The sequence below is a fragment of the Manis pentadactyla genome, chromosome 5 (assembly GCF_030020395.1).
Source record: "Manis pentadactyla isolate mManPen7 chromosome 5, mManPen7.hap1, whole genome shotgun sequence".
Classification (NCBI taxonomy): domain Eukaryota; kingdom Metazoa; phylum Chordata; class Mammalia; order Pholidota; family Manidae; genus Manis; species Manis pentadactyla.
The window spans coordinates 16,161,010-16,185,930 of NC_080023.1; the positions used below are offsets into that span (position 1 = coordinate 16,161,010).

Genomic DNA, 24,921 nt, shown 5'->3' on the forward strand with positions numbered 1-24,921 from the left:
AACTACTTGAGTGACCCAAAGAATACTCCTAGGTGGAAATTTTGTTAGAATGGAGGAATACTGGCTTTGAATTGGAATCACTGAGAATATCTCATACTATTAATTATACATGTCAAACATTGTTTCCTACAACAAAAAGAAAAACAGTTCTCCTAGGAATGCAAACAGTCATGACCATTCTTTTCTATGACCAAGTCCAGATTTGTCTCAGAATTATCTGGTATTTGTTAATCAGAGTATCTCTTTTCCTAGACTAGTTTCTTCTGGGAGGCAGAAGCCATGTTTTGGTTTCTTCTCCAGAGACCTTGCATAGTACTTGTGGTAGTAATATCTTAGAAATATCTGATGGCTTTATAAAAAATGAATTAATGTAGAACTCTAGGCAAAAGAAAACGCATAAAATCCAGAGAAGGAATTTGGGAGCATTCTGCTCAACAGATCACCTTCCTGAATTTAAACAATCTTACACAAATTATAAATACTGCCCTTCAAGAAAAGTGTTAAAGATCAATTCTTCTGTGAAAATCCATTTTAACCAACCAACTTATTGAGGACCATTAAGTGAACCATCGGTATGTAAAAATGACTACCATGTTGGAGCCCTTTGGTTTCAACATGGCCAACTTGGCCTGACCTCTGGATTGGGGTTAATTTTCACATGACATAGCTCTAATATTCTGCAGGCAAATCTTTAGTTTTTCCTCCTTTCCCAGAAAGACCTCGGGCATTATAACAGGTGGAACTACTGAAAACACTTTTGGTCCCAGTTTTCTTCTTTGTGAATGATTTATGTTAGGATGAACTGTTCAAAATCACTCTATCACAGATTTGAAAGCGATGTTCAACAAATTCATCGCTGCCATTGCCTCCAGACAGGAGTCCTCTACTAAACCCTCCAAGCAGATGGGGTGCAAAACTGAGAGAAGCTTACTCTGTACCAATGTTCCAGGGCTTCACAGCCTCTCCACTGGGAAGCTATTAGACATCTTACTTCTTTGCACTCTAAGTCTATATTCTTCTTTATTTTAAGTACAGAAAAGAACCCTCCACACACTTGGTAATAATTGTTTTCTCTGATATTAAAAGAATTCATGGATACTGGATGTAACAGTAGATTAAGCTGTGTATGGCATGGATTGATACTGAACCAAGTTTATTCTTTTCTTTCTACTCTTTTCTTTTATCCAAGTTCTGCCCACAGTTTGGGGGAGGCATTTTCATAGTATTTCTTTGACAATATGAGAGGTGCTCTGAAACCCTGCACTCTCCATGGCTCCCCTTGCCCTGCCTTAGTCTTGACATAACATTTATTGAGGTTTTACTGGATTCCAGGTGCTGTGCTAGGTCCTGGAAATTTGCAATAAACAAAGCAGCCATTCCTCCCAGCGTTCTGGAGCTTGCAGTCTGAGAACAGTCTCACCTTGCCTCTTTTTCTTTCTATGCCTCCATGCTCTCAAATCTTCCACCCTAGGATTTTATGTGTCAACCCAATAGACATTAGCTCTTGGAGAGCAGTCTCTGGTATATTCATCACCTGCGTTCCAAGCACCCAGCACACTGAACTGGCATGTAGGAGGCATTCAATGGTGGTTGTCTGAAAGGATGACTCCCTGCCCTGCTGCCCCAGCGCTGCTGTGCATGCAAGAGTCCCTGCTCTCACTTTCATTTTCTCCTCATGAAAAAAACAGGAATGTAAATATGTATGTCTTAGTATTCTTTTGAGCATCAAATGAGAAAGCATATAGTACATGGGAGATGTTCAGTGAATGTTTTTTAAAGCATTATCATTATCTCTGACTCCATTCCTCCAGCATCGGATTTTATTGGAACTGGCTTAAGAAACCCAGCTTCAGGCTGGCACGTTGCTCTCTGCATGTAATAATGGTACTTCTTCACTTTCTAGAACCTTGCTTTGAAGTCTGAACAGGAACTGCTCTCTACTTATTTCTATCAGAGAAATGTTTATTAAAGGGTTTCAGGCCATTTTTGAATAGGGGCATCATTAAAAAAATGAAAAGTACAGGATAATTATACCATTCTTACCTAAATTATTTCAGAATGTAATTTTTATGCACCACAATTTATAATATCAAATTATATGCAATTATATGCAATTTCCAAGAGATATGAGGGAGAAACCTATTTGAATTTTCCATTTGGCCAAAGTTATTTGGTTCTAAAAACATTAATTTCTTAAGATTTTTATATTCTAATGGGCTAAATGACATGCTAGATTGTACCAGACAGTGCTACAGACAGAGATTTAAAAAAAAATCAATAATCAATGGCCATTGTATGTCCAGGCTTAGATTTTTGAAATTATTGAGATTTGTACAATGATATTAATAATAATTTTATACAGCATCACTTGTCAATTTGAGATGCTTTCATTTCTATCTTTACACAATCCTGTCACATTGAGGACATTCTACATGGAAAAGATAACCTAGCATAGACTTCAAATAATGAAAAGGAATATTTGAGGAGTAGGGTCAAATTTGAAGTGTCCGGGCAAAGGATGCACAGCGGGAGAGGCAGCGTACACCGTGGGAGAGGCAGGATGTAGCCTGGAATTGGGTCCGGGACATTTGGGTGGCACATGCATGACATATAGAGGGAGCAGGTCTTAATCCCTTTGGAAAATGGAGAGTTACTGAGAATGATAATGATCTTGATCTAGTTGCATTTTTAAAAAGATAACCTTTGCAGCAGGGTAGAGAATGAATTTAAATAAGAAAAAATATGGGTAAAGGAATACTAGATGAGGGGTTGTTTTTATGGTCCAGGCAAGAGAAGATGGAAAGCTGAACAGAGGTATTAGAACTGGAAAAATACAAAGACACAAGACTCAAGAGGTCTTTCTAAGACAAAATTGACAAGGCTGGAGGGAGAGGAATCCAAGATAACACCAAGTTTTAAAACCTTGAAAGACATAGTTGATGGAAATGCAGTGAGGGCATGGAGAATGACATAAAGGAAGTCGCTTTGGCTGCCATTTGCAGTTTTTGAATGAAAAGAGATACACCATAGATTTATGATGATCATTATTAAAAAGTCTCGATTTCTATATGCTTTAAATTGCTCATGGTACTTACAAATATATTATCTTATTGGAGTCACACAATAACCCTGTGAAACAGGTAGCTAAGTAGATAAGGAAACAAGGGCTCAGAGAACTCAATTTAATTGGTAAGGTAACCTTGTAATAAATGGAAGACATTTGTTTATTATGTCATTACACACGCTTATTATGTCAAACACATCCAGGGAAATACAGAAGGTTATATTTAGAAATGAAATTATTTGTAATTCTAACATTTTTGAAGTATTGGATGCTTGACATCCACTATTTAATTTAAAAAGTGGAATTATAGAGCTGAAATTGTGAAAAATTGTGATTACAAAAAATTTAGTTGCCAACTGAACAATATTCCTTTTTGTGTGTATGGTTTTGTGTGGAATATGTTGTCATTTTGAAATAACAGAAAAAATGAATAACATTTATTAAATTTCTATAAACAATTGTTGATAAATCTTATGGCTGATAATACCAAGTTGAATATTAATGAATGGTTATCTACCATATTTTTCTTGGGACTTATCATATCTCTTTTGGCCAAGAATTATAGTATTAGTAAATGGACACCCGAATCCCAAAGATAATTACCATTATATCCCCTGAGTCATGAGTGAATAGCTCTGCTTGAAAGTTTATATATCCTTTGACATATTACAAACTACATATTCAACATGTATCCATTAGAGAGGAAGTACTGAAAAATGTACCTTATTCTATTTCCTTAATTATCAACTATTAAGATAATGGTCAGTTACACTTCTAATTATTAAATTAGAATTTTATGGGAAAACCCCAAACTGATGATTTAATCAAAATGAAGTACCTTTTGCTGTAGCCTTGTTTTGATACATGATTAATTTTTCTGGAATGTTGGACTGTGTATCTGAATAATATTCTGATATTCTCCAAAACTACTCCTTTAGCATCCTCAAGATATTGTTTGAAATGTATGGCTTTTCATTTGAATATTTTCTAAGTTTACAAGAGTACAGTAGTAAGATAACCAATTAATGAGCAAAATTAAAGAGCCTCTTACAAGTTAACCCCCTAGAACTCTCAGTAATCCAGGTTAATTGTCTATATTGTTATCTGAAAACAATCATTTTTTAAAACATTGTTATGCAATTGATGTCTTGATTCCTACCAGATGTCTTGATTACAGTTGGTAATTTTAAGGATCAGACAAATAGAGGTGGGTGCATAGAGGAGTTAGAATAGATATTCCTTCTAGAGACAAATGATGATATATGAAACATCAACCTACACAGTTTATCTTTTTATACAATTGTGTTTTCTTTTAGAGGAAATCTGGTTTCTGTACCGTATTTAAGAGAATCTTTTGCTCTATTACTTAATGATAATTTTGATTATTTTTAATCTAGAGAAGAATGAGAGTTTCTCCTTTCTTATCAGTACATTAGAAGTATACTAGGAAAATAACCACCTGCTCTTTAGGACCCCTCAAACTATTTAGTAAAACAGGGATAACATAGGCTACAGTCAGGAGGTCATATTTAATTTAAGGGTACTTCTGTCTGTGCAAGGACATATGGTCTCTGGAATGCTGTATTAGCCATTTAGTTACTTTTTCCACTGAGAGGCACATCCTGGAGTAAATAAGGTGCAGAAAACCATTTGCATCTCATTGATTTCCATACACAGAACACTGTGTGGTTGTATTGAGCATGAAAGTGAGCACAGATACATTCTAAGAATGTAGGTAATATTAAAAGATGAATTTTTCAGATTTTCCTTGTACACTTTCCCTTTTGTAAACCACTTACCCAGTGGGAAAAAAAATATGGTTATCACCTGCCCATTCCAGAAACTTACTATGGTGATGGTCCTGGTACATAAAGTCCTGAAGAGTGTCAAATACAAGGATAATACCATATATTGTTCTCCTTTTGATGCTAATTCCTAGGGTAAAACATCATTTTCAAAGTCAATTTTTAGTTCTTTGTTTTCAATAAAATTGATAGGGGACATAATCAAGTTGTCTGCTGATAGATGATCAAAAATGATTTTTATGATAAATCTCTAAATGACTGCCAGCAAATTGGAAGGAGTTCAAAGAATTATAACATATTTTTTTAAAAGTCACTTTATTCCAATCTACTTGATGCATGTCATGGGGGCCATAGAGCCAAACTGGTCAAATTCTGACCTCACTCCTTATTTATCTTTGTGCACACGGGTACTTTATCAACTTCTCTATGCCTAAGTTTTAAATTCTAATAGCCAGCACTGATTGATAGGCAGTTTATATTTATTAATTCATGCAACTCTCACAATAACTCTGTGGGGTAAATAATCTTACACATTTTATGTAAAGAAATTGAAGTTCAGGGAGATAAAAATGGTAAATATTATGTGAATATTTATAAATTACAAAATTTAAAAATTATGCAAAGTAAACCATAGGAATACTACTTATAGGGCAACACAGTGGAATCAAGTTAGTTAAATAAATAGTAAGATTTAGACCCATGCCTCACACCCAATAAACACTATATGTGTTTAAGTCTTATTACTACTTATGTGAGCAAAATTTTCAGCACTTATATCCACAAGAATATAAAGGAGGACTATAAACTGATGTTGAGTCCTTTCTTATTCTGGTAGTTTATATGAATCTTCCAGGAAAATGTGAAACAAAAGATAACATTCCAATGGAATTTTGTTCTTTTGTTTAAATTAATTTCAAAATTTGAAATGTCATTTTGATCTATTATGTATTATTAATGGCTGCTATTCAACTAAACTGAGAATTTTAGGCAGCAAAAAAAGTGGTGGAGTAGGATGGCAAGGTGAAAACTTCTTCTCATGTATACACCGAGGAAGTAACTACAGCAAATGCAACTAACCCTGAAAAAAACATACAGCCTACAGAACAGACTATTTGTACCAGGTGAAAAAGAGAGGACCTCACTGAGAAAGGTAAAGGGGCAGAGCCATGACAAATCAAAAGCTAAGCCATTCCCCCATCCCACAAGTGGGAGGCGGAGGAACAGGGTGGGGAGGAGATAATCACTCAGGAATTGGGCACACCTGGCCACGGAGATCTGTTCTGGGAATAGAGTCCACACCAAATTGGGCTTTAAACAAGGCTGGATACCAGAGAGATTTGGAGCACTCTGGAGGGCTGAGATTCCTGTCACTCATGGAGGACAGGCATGCTCAGCTGGTCCTACTAAGACCAAACACAGAGGTGGCAGTTTGAGAGTTTTACCAGTAGCAAGAATCATGCCAGAAATGGTGAGGGAGTCAAAGGGAGCTCTTTCTGGAGGAGAAAGTGCAGGCAGATGACATTTCCCCAGCCCTGCCTCAGCATAACTGGTTGGGCACTTGTAGGAGCTGGCTCCAAAATGCTCTACCTTCCACAATGGAGGCTCAACCTCCCGAGGACCTCCTTGCACATCCATGCTGACTGGCACCCTTGACAGAAGTGACCCCCCATTTCTGACTGGTAGGCAGAGGACAATCCCACCTACAACAAATGCCAGTAGAAGCACCTCATACCAAACAAAGGGCACACAGGGGTGAACTGTGGGGATCAACCACTGCTGCAAGCCAGTTAGAAAGGTGGGCCCTGCCTACAGCTCACCAACAGCAACTACAGTTTGGCTGCAAAAGAAAACTAGGCACTGGTGAGCGAAGAGTCTTAAGATTCTGGAAACCACATGACGCGCACTTCATAAAACCATTATTTTCAAGACCAGGAGTCATAGCTGATCTAATACAAAAGAAGAAACACAGAAATCTAGATAAAATGAGGAGACAGAGGAATATGTTCCAAACAAAAGAACAAGATAAAACACCAGGAAAAGAGCTAAATGAAACATAGATTAGAAATCTTCTTGATAAATAACTCAAAGTAACAGTCTTAAAGATGCTCACTAAACTGAGGAAAAGAATTGATGATATCAGGGAGGATTTCAACAGAGAGAGAAAATATGAAATAGAACCACTCAGAGCTGTAGAATACAATAACAAATGAAAACTACAATATAGAGAAAGAACAGCAGACTGTTGGAAACAGAGGAAAGAATCAGTATGACGGAAGATAGAGAAAAGCAAAGTAACCAAACTGAGGAACAGAGAGGATAAAAAATTACTAAAAATTAAAAGATGCTAAGAGAACTGAATGATAACTCTAAAAAAATTAATATTCACATAATAGGCACTCCGGAAAGAAAAGAGACAAAAGAGTAGAAAGTCTAGTTGAAGAAATAATAGCTGACAACTTTCCCTATCTGGGGAAGGAAATAGACACTCAGGTTCTGGAAGCACGGAGAGTTCCTAACAAAAGGAACTCCAGGAAGACAACACTAAAACATATAATAATTAAAATGGCAAATATTAAAGATAAAGAGAGAATCTTAAAAGTAGCAAGAGAGATACAGACAGTTACCTAGTAGAGAAATTCCATAAGTCAATCAGCAGATTTCTAAGCAAAAATTTGACAGTCCAGAAGGGAGTGGCATGGTATATTCAAAGTATTGAAAGGGAAGAAACTATAGCCAATAATTCTCTCTCAAGCAAGGTTATCATTCACAGTTGAAGAAGAGATGAAAAGTTTCCTAGATAAATGAAAGTTAAAAGAATTCTCCACCACTCAACAAGCTTTATAGGATGTGTTAAAAGGACTTCTTTAGATGGAAATGTTCTTAAGTCTAAATATTTTTCATCAATGTAAACAAACCTAAAGTAAAGGCAGTTTTTTCTTTTCCTAGATCCTTTAGTTGTGAGGTTAGATTGTTTATTTGATATAATTCACCTGTGAAGCCATCTGGGTCTCAAACTATTACTTACAAACTATGAAGTTAGAAAAACAAAAGTAGTAAAATCAACTATACAAACATTAGTTCAGGAATACACAAAAGGTAGACTGTGACATTTTATACATAAAGTGTGGAGGAGGAAGAGGAGTAAAACATAAGTACTTGTAACCTGTGTTCAGAATGGAGCAAACAATAACTTAATATAGACTGTTATACATTTAGGAAAATCTCTATGAACCTTATAGAAACCACAAACCTAAAGTATATTACAGATACAAAAAAAAATAAAGAAAAGGAATCCAAACATAACACTAAAGACAACCATCAAATAACAAGAAAACAGTATAAGGGAAAAAGAAAGGAACAGAGAGTAACTACAAAAACAACCAGAAAACAATAAAATGGACTAAACACATCAATCAAAAAACACTGGGTGGTAGAATGGATAAAGAAGCAAGACCTGCACATGGTGCCTAAGGAGACCCATGTCAGACTCAAAGATATACACAGACTTAAAGTAAAGGGATGGAAAAAGAGATCTCATGCAAATTAAAAGGAGAAAAATCAGGAGTAACAGTACTTATATCAGATAAAATGGCTTCAAAATAAAGAATGTAACAGGCGACAAAGAAGAGCATTACATAATGATAAAGGCACCAGTCCAACAAGAGGATATAACAATTGTAAGTATCTATGCACCCAACATAGGAGCACCTAAACGTATAAAACAAATGCTAACAGCCCTAAAGGGAGAAATAAACAACACAAATATATTAGGGGATTTTAACACCCTTCTTACATCAGTGGATAGATCATCCAGACAAAAAATAAATAAGGAAAGAGAGATATTGAATGACACACTAGAACAGATGGACTTAGCAGATATATATAGAACATTCCACCCAAAAGCAGCAGACACACATTTTTCTCAAGTGCACATGGACTGTTCTCCAGAACAGATCACATATTAGGACACAAAAAGAGCCTCAATGAATTAAAAAGATTAAAATTGTATCAAACATCTCTTCAGAACAAAACAGGTATGAAACAAGAGATCAATTACATGAAGAAAACCAGAAACCCCCCCACAAACACATGGAAGCTAAATAATGTGCTTCTAACTAATTGATCAATGAACAAATAAAAGAAGGAATCAAACAATACCTAGAGATAAATGAAAAAGGAGACACAACAGTTCAAAATATGTGGGGTAAAGCAAAAGCAGTTCTCAGAGGGAAGTATATAGCAATATAGGCCTATCTCAAGAAACAAGAACAATCCCAAATAAACAATCTAACCTCACAACTAAAGGAACTAGACAAAGAAGAACAAATGCTCAAAGTTAGTGGAAAGTACATAATAAAGATCAGAGCAGAAATAAATAAAATAGAGAATAAGAAAACAATAGAAAAAATTCAATGAAAACAAGAGCTGGTTTTTTGATAAGATAAACAAATACATAAACCTCTAATGAGACCTATCAAGAGAAAAATAGAGGATTCAAATATACAAAATCAGAAACAAAAATGGAGAAGTTACAACTGACACCACAGAAATTCAAAGAATTATGAGAGAATCCTATGAAAAACTATATGCCAATAAATTGGACAACCAAGTAGCAATGGACAAATTCCTAGAGATGTACAATTTTCCAAGACTGACTCAGGAGAGAACAGAAAATATGAACAGACCAATCACCAGTAACGAAATTGAATTGGTATTCTAAAACTCCCAAAAATCAAAATTTGAGGCCCAGATGACTTCACAGGTAAATTATATCAAACATTTAACAAAGAGCTAATACTCATCCTTCTTAAGGTATTCCAAAAAATAGGAGGGAATACTTCCAATCTCATTCTATGAGGACAGCATCACTTTAATACCAAAGTCAGACAAAGACAAAACAGAAAAAGAAAATTACAGACCAATATCCTTGATGAACATAGATGTAGAAATCCTCAACAACATATTAACAAAATGAATTCACAAGTATATTAGAAGCTCCATAAATCATGACCAAATGGGATTTATTCCAAGGATGCAAGGATGGTACAATATTCATAAATCAATCAATGTGATAAATCACATTAACAAAAGGAAGGATAAAAACCTTATGAACATCACAATAGATGCTGAAAAAGCATTTGACAAAAATTGTATCCATACATTATAAAAACATCAACAAAATGGTATAGAGGGAACATACTTCAACATAATAATGGCCATATATGACAAGCTCAAAGCTGACATCACGCTCGATAGCTAAAAGCTGAAAGCTTTTCCTCTAAGATCAGGGACAAGACAAAGACGCCCACTCTCACCATTTTTATTCCACATAGTATAAGAGATCCTAGTCACGGCAATCAGATAAGATAAAGATATAAAAGGCATCCACACTGGTAAGAAAGAAGTAAAACTGTCACTATTTGCAGATGACATGACTCTATATGTAGAAAATCCTGAATAGACTCCACCAAAAATCTATTATAATAACTAGATTTAGCAAAGGTGAAGGAGACAGAATTAATAGACAGAAATCTGTTGAATTCCTATAGACTAACAAACCAGAAGAAAGAGAAATTAAGAAAATAATTCCATTTACAATTATATCAAAAAGAATAAAATACCTAGAAATAAACCTAACCAAGGAGATGAAAGACTTATATTATGAAAACTGTTGAACACTGAAGAGTGAGATTGAAGAATACACAAATAAATGGAAATCTATCCCATGATCATGGATAGGAAGAATTGATATTGTCAAAATGGCCATTTTCTGCAAACCAATTTATAGATTCAGTGCAATCCATATGAAAATACTGGTGGCATTTTTCAATGAACTAGAGCAAATAATCCTAAAACTTATATGGAGCCACAAAAGACCCTGAATAGCCAAAGCAATCCTAAGAAAGAAAAACAAAGCTGGGGGTATGATGCTTCCTGACTTCAAGCTATACTACAAAGCTACAGTAATCAAACAGTATGGTGCTGGCACAAGAAAAGAACCATAGATCAGTGGAACAGAAGAGAGAGCCCAGAAATAAACCCACACCTATATGGTCAATTAATATGTGATAGTGGAGATAAGAATAAACAATGGGGAAAAGACAGTCTCTTCAATAAATGGTGTGGGAAAACTGGACAGCTACATGCAAGAAAATGAAACTGGATTACTCCCTAACACAATACATAAAAGTAAACTCAAATATGTTTAAAGACCTAAAGGTAAGACATGAAACCATAACTCTTTGAATAAAATATAGTCAAAAATCTCTTGAACATAAGCATAAGTAATTTTTTCTGGACACATCTCCCTGGTAAGGGAAACAGAAACAAAAATAAACAAGTGGGACTATACCAAACTACTAAACTTCCGTACAGCAAAGGAAATCATCAGCAAAACAAAAAGCAACCTATAGTATGGGGGAATATATTCATAAATGATATATCCAATAAGGGGTTAACATCCAAAATATATCAAGAACTCATATAACTCAACACTAAAAACACCCAGTAACCCAATTAAAAAATGCGCAGAGAACCTGAATAGACATTTTTCCAAAGAAGATATATAGATGGCCAACAGGCACATTAAAAGATACTCCACATCACTAATCATCTCAGAAATACAAATAAAAACCACAATGAGATATCACCTCATACCAGTCAGAATGGCCACTATCTGAAAGGTAAGAAATAACAAGTGTTTGGGAGGATGTGGAGAAAAGGGAACCCTCACACACTGATGGTGGGAATGTAAATTAAGATCTTGCAGTCATTGTGGAAAGCAGTATGGAGGCTCCTCAAAAAACTAAAAATTGAAATACCATATGACCCAGTAATTCCATTTTTAGGAATTTACCTGAGGAAAACAAAACCTCTGATTCAAAAAGGTTATGCACCCCTATGCTTATTGTCACTTTGTTTACAATAACCAAGATATTGAAGTAACCACAGTATCCATCAACAGATGAATAGATAAAGAAAAGGTGGTACATATACACAATGCAATATTATTCAGCCTTAAAAAAGAAAGAAATCTTGCCATTTGTGACAACATGGATAAATTCAGAGGGTATTATGCTAAATGAAATAAGCCAGGTGTAGAAAGATAAATGCCATATTATTTCACTTATACATCGTATCTAAAAACAAAACAAAATGAACAAAATAGCAATAGACTTAGGTACTAGTAAGTGACTAGTGTTACCATGGAGTAGGGGTTGAGGTGGGTAGGTGTGGAAGGTAAGAAGATAAAAAGGCACTAAATTTCAATTATAATACAAATTAGTCATAGTGATGAAAGTAAAGCATAGAGAATATAGTGAATAGTTCTGTAACATCTTTTTGTGTTGACAGATAGTAACTACACTAGTTGGGACATAAATGTCAAATCACGATGTTGTATACTTGAAACCAGTAGAATATTGTGTAAAGATACTTCAGTAAAAAAAAAATCCATAAATAAATAAATAAAACATACTTTTTAAATAACTTTGAGCCCTTATATAGTCACAGAAAATATTCTTCAAAAACTAAATTGCAATTCACATCCATAGTTTTCTTACTAAGAAATATGACAGCATGATGAATAAAAGGTGCCCAACCACAAAAGATATATACAGTAAATCTAGAAAGATTTCTCTAGAAAAAGTAAAGAAAAAAAGATGAACATTTCTACTTCATAAAAACACTAATGGATATATGATAGGAATCAATTTGCTATAGCAGTTAGATTCAAATTAATACATTTGAAAGATGGATGAAGCATTTTATTTTAAAATGTACTTGCAATGTGCTAGAAATTATAACATCTAGAACCTCAGTAATTAAAATTATGATGGAAATATTCTCAGTCTCAATTAAAGGGTGTTTATTTAAAAGTGTACACAGTTGCTAAAAATTATTTTAGGGGATATGAGCCAAAAACAAAACAGAGGGAATATTCAGTAATGAATACTAGACTTGGACATAGATGACCTACATTTCATATTTGATTTAGTGACTGTTATTAGTTTTAGGACCTTGGTAAACTTACTTAATGTCTCCAAACCTAATTCCTTTACCTGTAAAATGAGGTTAGTTATGAAAAATAAATGGTAGTATATGGGAAAGTTCTTAGAATCTCTAAAGTAACCTGTAAGTATAAAAATATGGACTAACTAACCAAGAAAACTACCTGGAAATGGTTTCTAAAAGATTTCATAGCCCAGGATGTGGAATTCTTTCAAATGCGTTAAATGTTCTTTAAAAATATTGTTTGTAGAATTTATTTTACAAGTTCGGTTTTTCTAGTTTACAGAATGTCTCCTATGTTATCTCCGAAAAACTTAACACTATGTAACTTCTTATGCTCCATAGTTGAACTTGTGAGATGTTTTTTAAGGGTGACTTCAATGTACGGAGATGGATATTCTTCTTTGGATAATAAACTGGCTCTGTAGATAGTTTCAAAGGGGTAATTTATCAAAACATTCTGTCATTGTCATCAGAATTGGAGAACAGTTTTTTAAGGTCATCTTAAAGGCTAAGAACCATTTCCATGTGTAAATCCTGATGTTTGCTAAATATCTGCCTTTACCTTACATCACAAGTTTCTTTTTTATTTTCTCATGTACTTAAGAGAAAACAGGTCAAGTCACACTGGGCACAAAGGTTGCACCACGAGGATACCAGTTACTTGGTGATATTTGAAACCAAATTGGAAATTCAATGAACCCAACTATCTTGTGAATTTCCACAACACTCCTCTCCTTTTCTTGTCATTTTCTCCTGTTTGGGAAATGGAATCTCTGCAGTGGGTATTGAATCATCAGTATCCTCTTCATGGCATGTTGTCTAGCTTCTTCACTTATTGACGCATCACAAAAACACTAACAGATACTTAGTTCTTAATTTATAAGAGTGACTCTAAAATGGCTTCAGTGAGGGACAGTCTCAGAATAGCAATTTGAGCGAAACAAAGGATTACACACGAGGTAGCGGTCAGTGGGTGAGTTAGTACTAGTTTTCACCTTCGTGTGAGCCATAGTGGCTTGACCAAATAAATGTTGATTTCTACAAAACAAACATTTAGAAGTAGGCAGTCCATTTTAAGCTGCCTTCTAATTTTGGTTGTCATGTCAGTCTGTGGCTTTCTTTCTTTTCTTTTCTTTTTTTTTTCATAAAAATATGTTTTATTTAGATTTTGGGAGAAGCTCTTTTTTTAAAAGAGAAAAACTTAGCTTTTAAAACTCAAAGGAAAAATACCAATTGCAGTTTATATCAAATGTGTGATAACTCAATATTTTTTAATTCAGATATCATTGATAAGCAACCTTATGAAGGTTTCACAGAAGCAAAACTGTGGTTTCAACATTCACCCATATTATCAAGTTTGCTCCCCACCCCATTGCTATCACTGTCCGTCAGCATAGCAAGATGCTACAGAATCATTACTTGTCTTCATGCTATACTACCTTCCCCGTGACCTACCTTCTCCCTCCCTTCCCACCCACCCGCCCAACCCTTTTCCTTTGGTAACCACTAGTCCCTTCTTGGAGTCTGTGAGTCTGCTGTAGTTTTGTTCCTTCAGTTTTGCTTTGTTGTTATATTTGTGGCTGTCTTTCTTATGCTCAAAGATGACTGACTACTATACTTCTAGACATCCACGTACACTGGAGTCAGAGAGAAGGGGAAGGTTTAAGGGTGAAAAGCAAGTGCCAACTGAATCTGTTTCTTTCCTCTGCCCCTGTCCCTCCCTCTTTTTAATTGGGAAAACAACAGTCATCTGGAAATTCTACCCAGGAGACAGTAGATTTCAACTTGTGATTCATTGTTAGCAATTGTGCCATGACCATCTCTAATGGTAAGAAGGCCTAGACTATGGCATATTTTCTCTAGGCACATTTCTGCCACAATTCAATTGGTGTTCAGTTAGTGAGGGAGAAAAGAGAATGGATAGAAACAGTATCTAACCCTATGTGATGCACTTGGCTTTAACATTGAATTTTTAGAAATTTTTTTCAAAGTTCACAAATCCACTCCAATTCAACTCCAATATATTCAATATATTTGTAGTTTTGTGGTGTCTTGTCATGTACTTAATTTCATGCTCCTCCTCAAGATCAGATCGTATCTTACTCTTCATTGTGTAGCTATTAGTACCTAGTGGGTGTTGAACCCATGATTTATTCTTTTCTCATATTAGGTTTGACTCATTCTCTGGGAGATATTAAAATATGTGATACATTCCTTAGGACCTTTGAGTATATGAGTGGCTTGAATTGTTGGGACATTCAGTGCTAACCACTAGGTAAACCATCTTGAAACTTTTGCATTTTGAGCCCAATTATCTTGATTTAATTGAGAACATGAGACAGTCCATGTTACATGTTCATACCTTTATGCCACTGCTTCAGTGTGCATGACTTACATACAATTTTCACTACCAGAAAGCGTTGGTAAGGCCAAGCGGAAATCCTCTGAATGGTTATACCAAGGGTCTGAGTACAAACTTTGTGTCAAACTTTGGGATGCCTCTGATTTCTTCTAAATATTAGTTATATAATTATATAATCAGAGAATCCTCCAGCTCCATTGTTCCTTCATACATTTTAAAAATAGGGCTTTTTTTACTGTATTGAAAAATAATACACTTTTAAAATCTATATCCCATGGCCTAGAACAATCCTGGCACACACAGCAGGTCAAAGTAAGTGTTGAGTGAGTAGATGACTTTGGGCCAGTTTCTCAGCCTTCTTACCATAGTTTCCTCATTAGTAAAGGTGTATATGAAAGTGCTTAGCTGTAAGGGAAAGTATAAAAGGAAAGTATTGGTTTTGAGTTAGAGAGTAATGGGTCTGACTCCAGGCTCCACAACTGATCATCTAGTAGCAACTGCAAAATTAACTTTTTCATTCATTCATTCATTCATTCATGCAACTGCATGACAGGCTGCTCTAGACACTCGAAATGTATGACTGGAAAAGAAGTTATTTCCTGGTAGCTCATAGTCTAGTGTGAGAGACAGACAACAGTATATGATAAATGCTTTAAGTCGGTTTCATTACCATTCAGATGGGTTAGTAATGTCTGCCTCCCAGCATTACTATGTCCACGTGTGTCCACACCTACCATGTTTTAAAATGCTCATAGCCAGAACAGTGTTGTATAGGAACAGCATATCTCTCCTTTTGTCATGTGTTCATTTGAGAGGAAAGCTGTGTTCAGTCTTTTATCTGGAAGGAAGACCTAGGGGCCCTTTAGAGATCTATAGCCCTTTAGCCGTTGCCAGCATTCCTTATCAGAACTACAAAATGAAAAAAACGATTTGAATGACTATTTTTTTCAGTTCTTCCTAGAATAGAATAAGCTAGCACCATGCTAGATGCATAGAAGAGAGACTAGTTTCTGATACATTATACAATCACATTTTATATCACAGATGTTTGTGGTGGACGTCCAAAAGACCACCCCCGGGTTTGGTGGTTCACTGGGAGGACAGGACTCAGCATTTAGTCATACTCTTGGCTATGATTCATTACAACAAAAGCATACAAAACAAAATCAACCAAGAGGAAAGGCATGTTGGGCAAAGTCCAGGGAAACCAGGTGCAAGCAGCCAAGTGCCTTCTCCCAGTGGAGTCTAATGGGATGCACTTAATTTCCCCAGCGATGAGTTGTAAAAACATGTTCAATGTCTACTAGGAAATCTTTTTAAATACATAGTGCCCGTTGTTTCTATAGGGGACAGATCACATAGACACTGACTGACTAGGATGTACCAAGATTTCAGACTCCCAGAAGGTATTTTGCTGTCCACAATAAACCTTTTATTTATTTATTTTATTTATTTTTTACAAACAATCTGAAACAGTAAGTCACTCTTATCAATTAGGAAATAATGGGAACTCTCCTGAAATCCAAGTTCCCAGACGCCAGACAAGAGTCAACTTTAAGGGCAAGTCTTTCTATGGACAGCAGTCTCAGGACTTCGTATTTCCCATTTTCTACACAATGCCTAAGGGCATTTGGTTGAGAAAGGTGCTTGGCCTTTTGGGGTCTTTGCAATGCTTGACTAAAGGGAAGCTTAAGAGGTTAGGAGTGCAGGGAGTAAAACAGGAATACAGTGGGGTTCTGTCTCCCCTCCCCTCTTCTGGGCAGAAGGAAATGACAGGCTGGACAACATAGGGATTAATTATATCATCTGTCTGTCTTCCTTTTTTATTTTACTGCTCACCACATTATTCATCACAGAGGAAACAGACAGGATTTTAAATCCATGAACATTGCAGGTCAACTTTAGCTGCCTTCCTGAAAAGTATCTTATATGTTGTGTTTCTGCGTTTTACAGGTACTTGAAGCTTTCACTTTAATGGCAACCTCTGCAGAACTCTTTGGCAAAGGGAGAAGTCCATTTATAAAGTTGTGGGTAAAACTGCAATATTTCCAGAATCTCTGGACTGGCCTTAGTTCATTTCCATATCAATAGGTGTTTCCAAGGCATGGAGAAAAGTAGTTCCTCTCCACATCAATAGGTGATCACATAGGAGAGCAATGGCATGTCTAGACCTGAGAGGTTGAGTGGGGAGCCCTGTGGGCAAACAGAAGTGGATGATTATTTGTACTCAATAAACGAGTTCCTTTAGCTTTATTTCTTTCTTTGACTGATTTCAGTTTCAAAGGGAATTGTTCAGGGCTGGGAACATATTTCTGCCCTGGAGTTACAACAATTCACTTCTTAAATCATTCATTCAGTAAGTTCAGAGTTTAGTGTTTTGAGATTTTGTAAATTAAGGCACAGTTGTGGGGCATTTGAAATTTTCATAGCTTAGTTTCTACATGAACTGCACCACCATAACTGAATTTCTTGGAAGTTTTGAACTTAGAAAATCTTCTCCTGGCTTTCTTGCTCAGTATGGTATTTGCACTTCCAACTTAGTTTCTGCTCCTCAAATAGTTTAGCTTTTGGCCACTGGGAATAATTGCAGAGCCCAAAATAAATTCTTACATCTCTCTAAGCAAAGCAAGAAATTATAAAATCAACAATTAGTTCCAAATACAACCTTATTGTACTTTTCTTATGACAGTCTTGCTGGTTTTATTTTGGGATTATGGCTAAATGGCCTTTATCCAAGTAAGTGAGTGATTATTTTACTGAGCAGAAAAGGAGAAAGAAGTGTGTGGGAATAAAATATTTAAATTGCTGTTTTCCTTGAAGCCGTAATAGTGCCTGTAGCTGGTGGGACCGCAATATTTAGAATTCAAGCATATTTATCCTTACCTTAAATGTTATGAGGATCATAATGTTTTTCATTTGCAGTTCTTTGAAATATTATAACAGTTGGTTAAAAGCAAACAGGGTTTTCTTTGATGTAATATTAATCCCTTCATAGAGTAGCTTTACTAAAGAAAGAAAGAAAGCAAAGGCAAAAATATTTCTTGCTAGCATTTTGACTTCTGGAGGAGGATTTGAGGCTAGATTCTAGATGTTTGTTTTTCGTATTTATTATTGTTTAAATTAAAATGTGTGGGATTTAGTCATAATGTTCTAATACCATTTCAGCTGTATACAACTGAGCCATTTGAGTGCCACAGAAAATGTCACATTTATCTATATCTTTAAAAGGGTATTCTTAGAGCTAGAAAGTAATACCACAGCACATATTTTTAAACTCTTATTTGTCTAAGCAGTGTTATATTAAAATGTCTATTGTTTCTAGGACTTGTTAATAATTAAAGACATGATTTATTTCCAGGGGACTAGCTTATTCCAGCTCTAAGAACAATAGAAAGAGGTATTAAAACAAAAGCTCAGAACTGTGTGTATGTGTAATTGGATACAGAGAATAATAAAAATCATAAAATAAGTTCAAACAAATGTCTCTAGTATATGACTGAATTAATGACATTTTAGTGTCATTTTTAAAACTATGTAAATGCTATAGATTATATTCTTATGCTTATAAAATAGAGATTTTTATTACATAGTCCCAATTTTATTACATTTTACCTTTTTTTTCAAGCTGACTTGTCAAAACATGATTAAGTACAGATTTAATTTTCAGCTTTTTGAGATTTCCATATAAATAAATTTTTACATGTAGCTATGGATTAAATTAATATAAATAAACAAATCAGGAAAAAAATTTGCCAGGTAATTATGTTTAACTGATATGACAAAATAGAAGCTTTGCTTTTAGAAAGAATGTATCTGCATCACAGGAATTTAGAGAAATCCTCAGAGCTGTGGTATTTCCTGACACTTCGGCAACTATTATTGAAAAGAGTACCGAATAGAACCTAGCTAATTCTACAAGTATTTATTAAACGCCTAGTGAGCAGAGAACATAATTCCCTCATCAAATCTCATGCTTTAGTGGGAGAGGAACACAAGTACTTTAGATACCATGTCTAGCTAAGAAGACAGAAAAACAGAAAGAAATTTAGCCAGAGCTGAATTAAAATTGCTTATCAATGTTCATGGGTAAGGCGGCCACCTGTCGTTGTCGTGGTCTATCCAGGGTCTCCTGGGATCCTTGCACTCAAAGCCTCATATCGTAGGAAGCCCCTTCATCCCAGGAGAAGGAATGGTTGGTCTCCCTGATAATCGGTTCCTCCCAGTCAATGTGATACATTTCTACCGGTCTATCTGCCTGTAGGGACTTAGGCGAAAAAAGGTGTGGTAATGTTAACTGTCATCTGAAGGACTAGGAACAAGCGCTTGTTTGAAATCTGGAAAACTTCCATACTTCCTATATAAATGATGCAACTTACAGAAGGCAAATCTAAAAGTTATGATATAAGTGGAGTAGAAATTTAAAGTAAAACTGGAGTTCATAAGATACATCTGCTTGGCTCTCTCTTCCTCTAATTTTCCTCTGTCCATTTGTTTCTGCCTCTTCCTTACCTCCTTCCATATGCACACATATTTAGGCTTCTCATATTTTAGCAAATGAAAAGCACTTATTCCTCAACCTGCTTCCATCTAACATCAGAAGTTCAGGCTACAAAACTCTGAATTTCTCTCCTGAAGTCCTACAAGACATTCCTTATGTCTTCTCAGTTACTAGATCATTTTGCATCACATGCCGCTAGAGATTACCTCTTCTTGAATTTCTCCCCTCTCTTGATTTATTGACACCACATATTCCTGGTTTACTTCTCACAAATCCTTGGTCATTTTTTTTTTTCAATCTGCATTTGGGGATCTTCTTATCTCTATCACCCTTAAATTGAAATATTCACGTTCCCTAGAGTTCTGTCATTGGTTTTCTTCTCTATTTAATCCACATTTATGTACAGGCATTGCTGATATAACAGTGGATTTAAACTACCATCTTGGGAGTTTAAATTCTAGTGAGGAGAAAAAGACAATATACACATTAAAAAAAAGAAAAAAATAAATAGTTTATGAGTTGGGGGTCCTAAATGTTACAGAGAAAATTAAAGCTAGGAATGGGGCTGACTCCTTTCTTAGGGCTGCTGCAACTAATTAGAACAAACTCAGTGGCTTAAAACAACAGAGATGGATTTTTTTCACAGTTCTAGAGTCCAGAAGTCTGACATTAAGGTGTTGGCAAGGCTGTACTCCCTTAAAGAGTCTAGGGGTTAATCATTTCTTGCCTCTTCCAGTGGCTCCAGCGTTCACTGGCCGTGGTAGCATAATTCCAATCTCCGCCTCTGTGTGTCTGTCTCTTTTTCCCTATGTGTATATCTCCTCCATGGCTCCCTCTCCTTGGAAGGACACTAGTCATTGGATTTAGAGCCCAAATCCAATACAACTTCATCTTAACTTGATTACATCTCCAAAGGTTCTATTTCCAAAGACTATCACATTTGCAGATTCTGGTAGACATGATTTTCTTGGGAGACACTAATCCACTCCCTAGACAGGTTAAGGATTTCTGGTTTCCAAGGTAGACAAAGAACTGAGAAGGTCATAGAGATATGGCTGTGTAGATAACTCCTAGGACCTCAAATTCAACACATCCAAAGTGGAAGTCATCATAATTGTCTCTTCAAAGCAGCTTCTGAACACTTGCAAATCCTCACCCTGTTCCTCAGCTAGAAAATTAGGAATCATTCTAGACCTGTAGCTCCAGCTCAACCTGACTCCATGTCCTAACAGACCACATCCCTTCACTCCCACCTCCTAAAAATTGATCAAGGTGGGTCTCTTCTACTGCCTTCATTTGGATTCTTATTTCTCTCCAAGTTTCCACTCCCATTCTCTACACTCCCTTAGAGGGAATTTAAACAAGAACAACCTTAACATGTTACCCCTTTACGTAACATCCATTAACAGCTCTCCAATATTTGAGAGAAACTATGGTCTCTTTTACAAATGTATAGATATTCCACAGAGTTATTCCTAGCTGACACCCCTAAAAAAGCTCTCATGACTCAAAAATCCTTCCTGTGGTTTTCAAAGACTGGTTTCACCCTGAATCAATCAATAGTCCCAGTTTCTTTCATTCCACAGCTAACCAAACAGCCCATAAACCAGCCACACTCAACTGGTCACTATTTGCAAGTCAGCTGTGGCTACTACCGTCATCACCCCCACCTCTTAATGAGCACCAGGGGCATACCTGCCAGTGTTTATTTGTAGTGCTTACTTTGTGCAAAGAGGTTTTAATTTACATAAGACTCCCCAGTGAGGTAGGTGTTTGAGTCCCTTAATATAAACTAGAAAACTGAAACACAAGAGCTTAATTTTCTTGACTGCAGCGTCCTTGATCATACACAAGGTATAGTTTTCTTACCTGGGGTTCATAATTTTTACTTCATTGAACATCATTGTAAGGATTAACTTGACTTAAAAAGATACCCAGGAGAGACACTTGGCATCTGGCAAATCTTCAAGCAGTGATAATAATGATGACAAGGCTCCCCACACCTTCAAATCTTACAAAAAAATTGAATGGGGTGCTGGCCAGCAAAGTTCTGCCCAAGATAATGTCAATCCTGTGCCTCTAACAATATTGAAGAGCTGTTCTTTCCATTCAGACAGATATCTACCCCTTGGATTCAGGTAAGATTATCTAACACAACCACAGCATGGGAATAGGATTGGAGTAAAGTTTTCCAATTTTGTACTTATTTAACAAACATTCCTCCAGGATCTTTTATGTGGCACATTCTGAGATTACAGAGATTTATATTTTAAAAAAAACACGTCAAAAGCTTTTATCACTCATAAAGACATAATAGCATATGGATATATCAACATATATAAATCAATAATAATTTCTACTCCTTCAGAAAATGTTATTGAACAGTTACTCTGAGCCCAGGGCTTTAATAGGTAGGAACAATAACAACAGAAATCCCAATATTACAGCCTACAAGGTAGAGGTGTACAATGTCAGTACTCAGACTGCATACAATATTCTCCATCTCCCATCTACAGTCACTCATCTCTTTATTCTCCCATATTATTTTCATATGTCTGTACCCTGAACTAGTCCATAAGCAATTGGAGGGGAAAGTGTATGTGTGTGTCTCTTTTTTTAAAAAAATCCCTCACTACTTTCCACTCAGGCCAAAACAAAACAGTTAAAATAAAATTTAGCTCAAGGCTAGTACATGAAAAATGGTTAGTAATAAAACCACAGTTATTAAAGACGGAGTGCAGATCATAAACATGAATAATAGTTATCCCTGAGAGCCTTCCCTGTGGCTACTCCGGGACCTCAGCACCGTCTGGGGCATGACCTCAGGCAGGCATATTGGTGAACTAATCTGCTGGCTGAAGGAAAAAGATGTCCTTTTCCTGGTGTCTGCTCTACTCTCCTTCACAGCCTTGAGACCACGGAAGAAGAAGGGGAATCCTTGCCGTGGGCCAGGGCTGGCTTGGTGCTGAAACCCCTCGAGTGTGTGGCCGCTTGAGTGACTTGGGCTCAGTGCTGGATCGTGTCATAAGTACATGATTAGGGTACTAGCAAAAGGCGATCCAAAGATTTTTTTTTAAGAATTTGAAAGTGGAAAAAAAAAACCCATTTATGTAATCATCATAGGAAAATCAGAATGCCACTCCACTTTCTTGTTTTCATTTTAACATTTAGAGTTTAGTTTCGATATGTAAAGAGGGAAAACCAAAGCCTTTTCAATTTGTAAGACTTTAGAAAGTCTTCTCATGGTCCTGACTTTGAGTAAAAGTTAGGACCCATTTTGGATGAGGCTACTGCTCCTCACATGGTGTGAATCTCGACTATGGACAGCCTAGCTTTCAACTTCTCTAAAGTACTTCATAGGTAATAATTGGGTCATAATTATTTATGCAAATTACCGAAGTGAAGCCAGAGGTTTAACCTTTCTTCAGTTCAGTCTTAACATATTCTTTTTAAGATAAATAATTCTACTTGTTTTCTCAAATTTATCATGGGACGATTTCTTATAAGTTATAACAGGTAACTGCATCCTGTTTAGGGATTTTCAATTTTAAATCACAACAAAAGAAACAGTCAACTAAGCATGACAAGGCTTTCTCAAAAATGTACACCTCTGGGTTCCACAGAGACAGAGCTCATGCGAATGTCACTTTGAATGTTAAATAGAGCTTTGGATGTGCTTACATTGAATCTTCCCTAGGTTTTCCTCATACAAAAGATTTTAATAGCAGATTTGTCAGGATAAGATCACTGCTTAATTACAGACTGGTGTTGGATCAGGAAGAATAAGATACAGAGGAGCTGGTGGAAGTTCACGTGTTTATTTTTGGTACTGACTGGCTCAGAGATCAGTCAGATTTCATACAGCCAAATCCAGTCCTGCCGTGTTCCTAGGATTGTGTTGGTTACCACTAAATACCCAAGATCACCACTGATCCTTTTTAAGTTTTATCAGTCCTTACCACTGACCTAGTGGTCTAGTGAGGTCTAGTGTCCTCTTTCAGCTGAGGCACCAAAATGATGAGGCTTTAAGTTACGCTGCTGGGGAGCAGACCCTTCAACTATGTCTCCCCTCCCTACTCTCCTCAGTCACTGCATAAAAACCAGTGCCTCCAACTCTTTACACACAATTACATCTAAACTCCTGTCCACACTGAGCCCCTCATTTGCCTCCCCATCAAATACTTTCCTACTGAGATCTCTGGAACCCCCATTTCATCATAGGAACAAAACAAAACAAAACAAAACAAAATCCCCCTTCTATATTCCCCAGTTTTGTACAACATTATTTCTCTTTCCTGGCACAGTTCCAAACAAAAGACATAATGCCCTTAGAGCTGAACTTCAACCTCTTTCTCCTAATCTTTATGTGGAAATTTGTTGAAATATTATTTTGTGCTGTTTCTCCCATTTCTCATTGCCCACTCGCTATTCCATCAACTAAAAATGATTTTGCCCCTTACCCCTCTAGCAAAGCTGTTTTGACACTTTCACCTACCATCCCCTGTTCTTCAAATTAAATGAACCATTTTAGATCACTTATTGCACTTTTTTATTGCATTTAACACTGTGGAAATTTGGGAATCTCTAAGGTTGCCTGATACCTCACTCTAAATCTCCCACCATTCCTTCTTGCCTTTCTCTACCCCTAAATATTGCTTTAATGTTTTACATCATGCTTGACCTCACTCTACACATTTCTTGAAGTGATGGTTTACAGATTCTATAGCTATTTGCCTCCTGCTATATATCTCCTTGCTGAAACTTGTTCTTCTAATAGCCTTCTAGACAGACCCTCCTAGATTCCCCAGGTTAGAACCTGTGATCTTCTCTATTAAACAGCATACACATCTTTTCTTTTTACCTGAATTGTATGTACCACTTCTCACTCAGTCTCCCATAATGCAAATCTGCAGTCATCTTTGACCGTCCTCAACCTTACTCTCAACTTATCACAAAATGCTGCTAAGTTTAGCTCTGAAATATTTATAAAATCTGTTGCTTACCCTCTCCATCTGCTTGTTAGACCCCATTCAGTGACCACTGTTCCGGTTCAGGTTTAATGTCTGACCTCCTACTGTAACACCCTAACTTAGCCCCCTGTCCCTAGCTTTACTCTCCTCTTTATGCAACCCCCTAAGCAATGATCCATGAAGATGCAAAAAGGACTATGTCATTCTAC

The 24,921-nt window shown here is 36.2% G+C and overlaps 1 protein-coding gene across 2 annotated transcripts in view; it reads right to left on the reverse strand.

Moving 5' to 3' along the window:
• KCNIP4 (potassium voltage-gated channel interacting protein 4) overlaps window positions 1-24,921 on the reverse strand; it is a 548,447-nt gene that overhangs the window by 194,960 nt on the left and 328,566 nt on the right. The gene's annotated exons all lie outside the window — the stretch shown is intronic.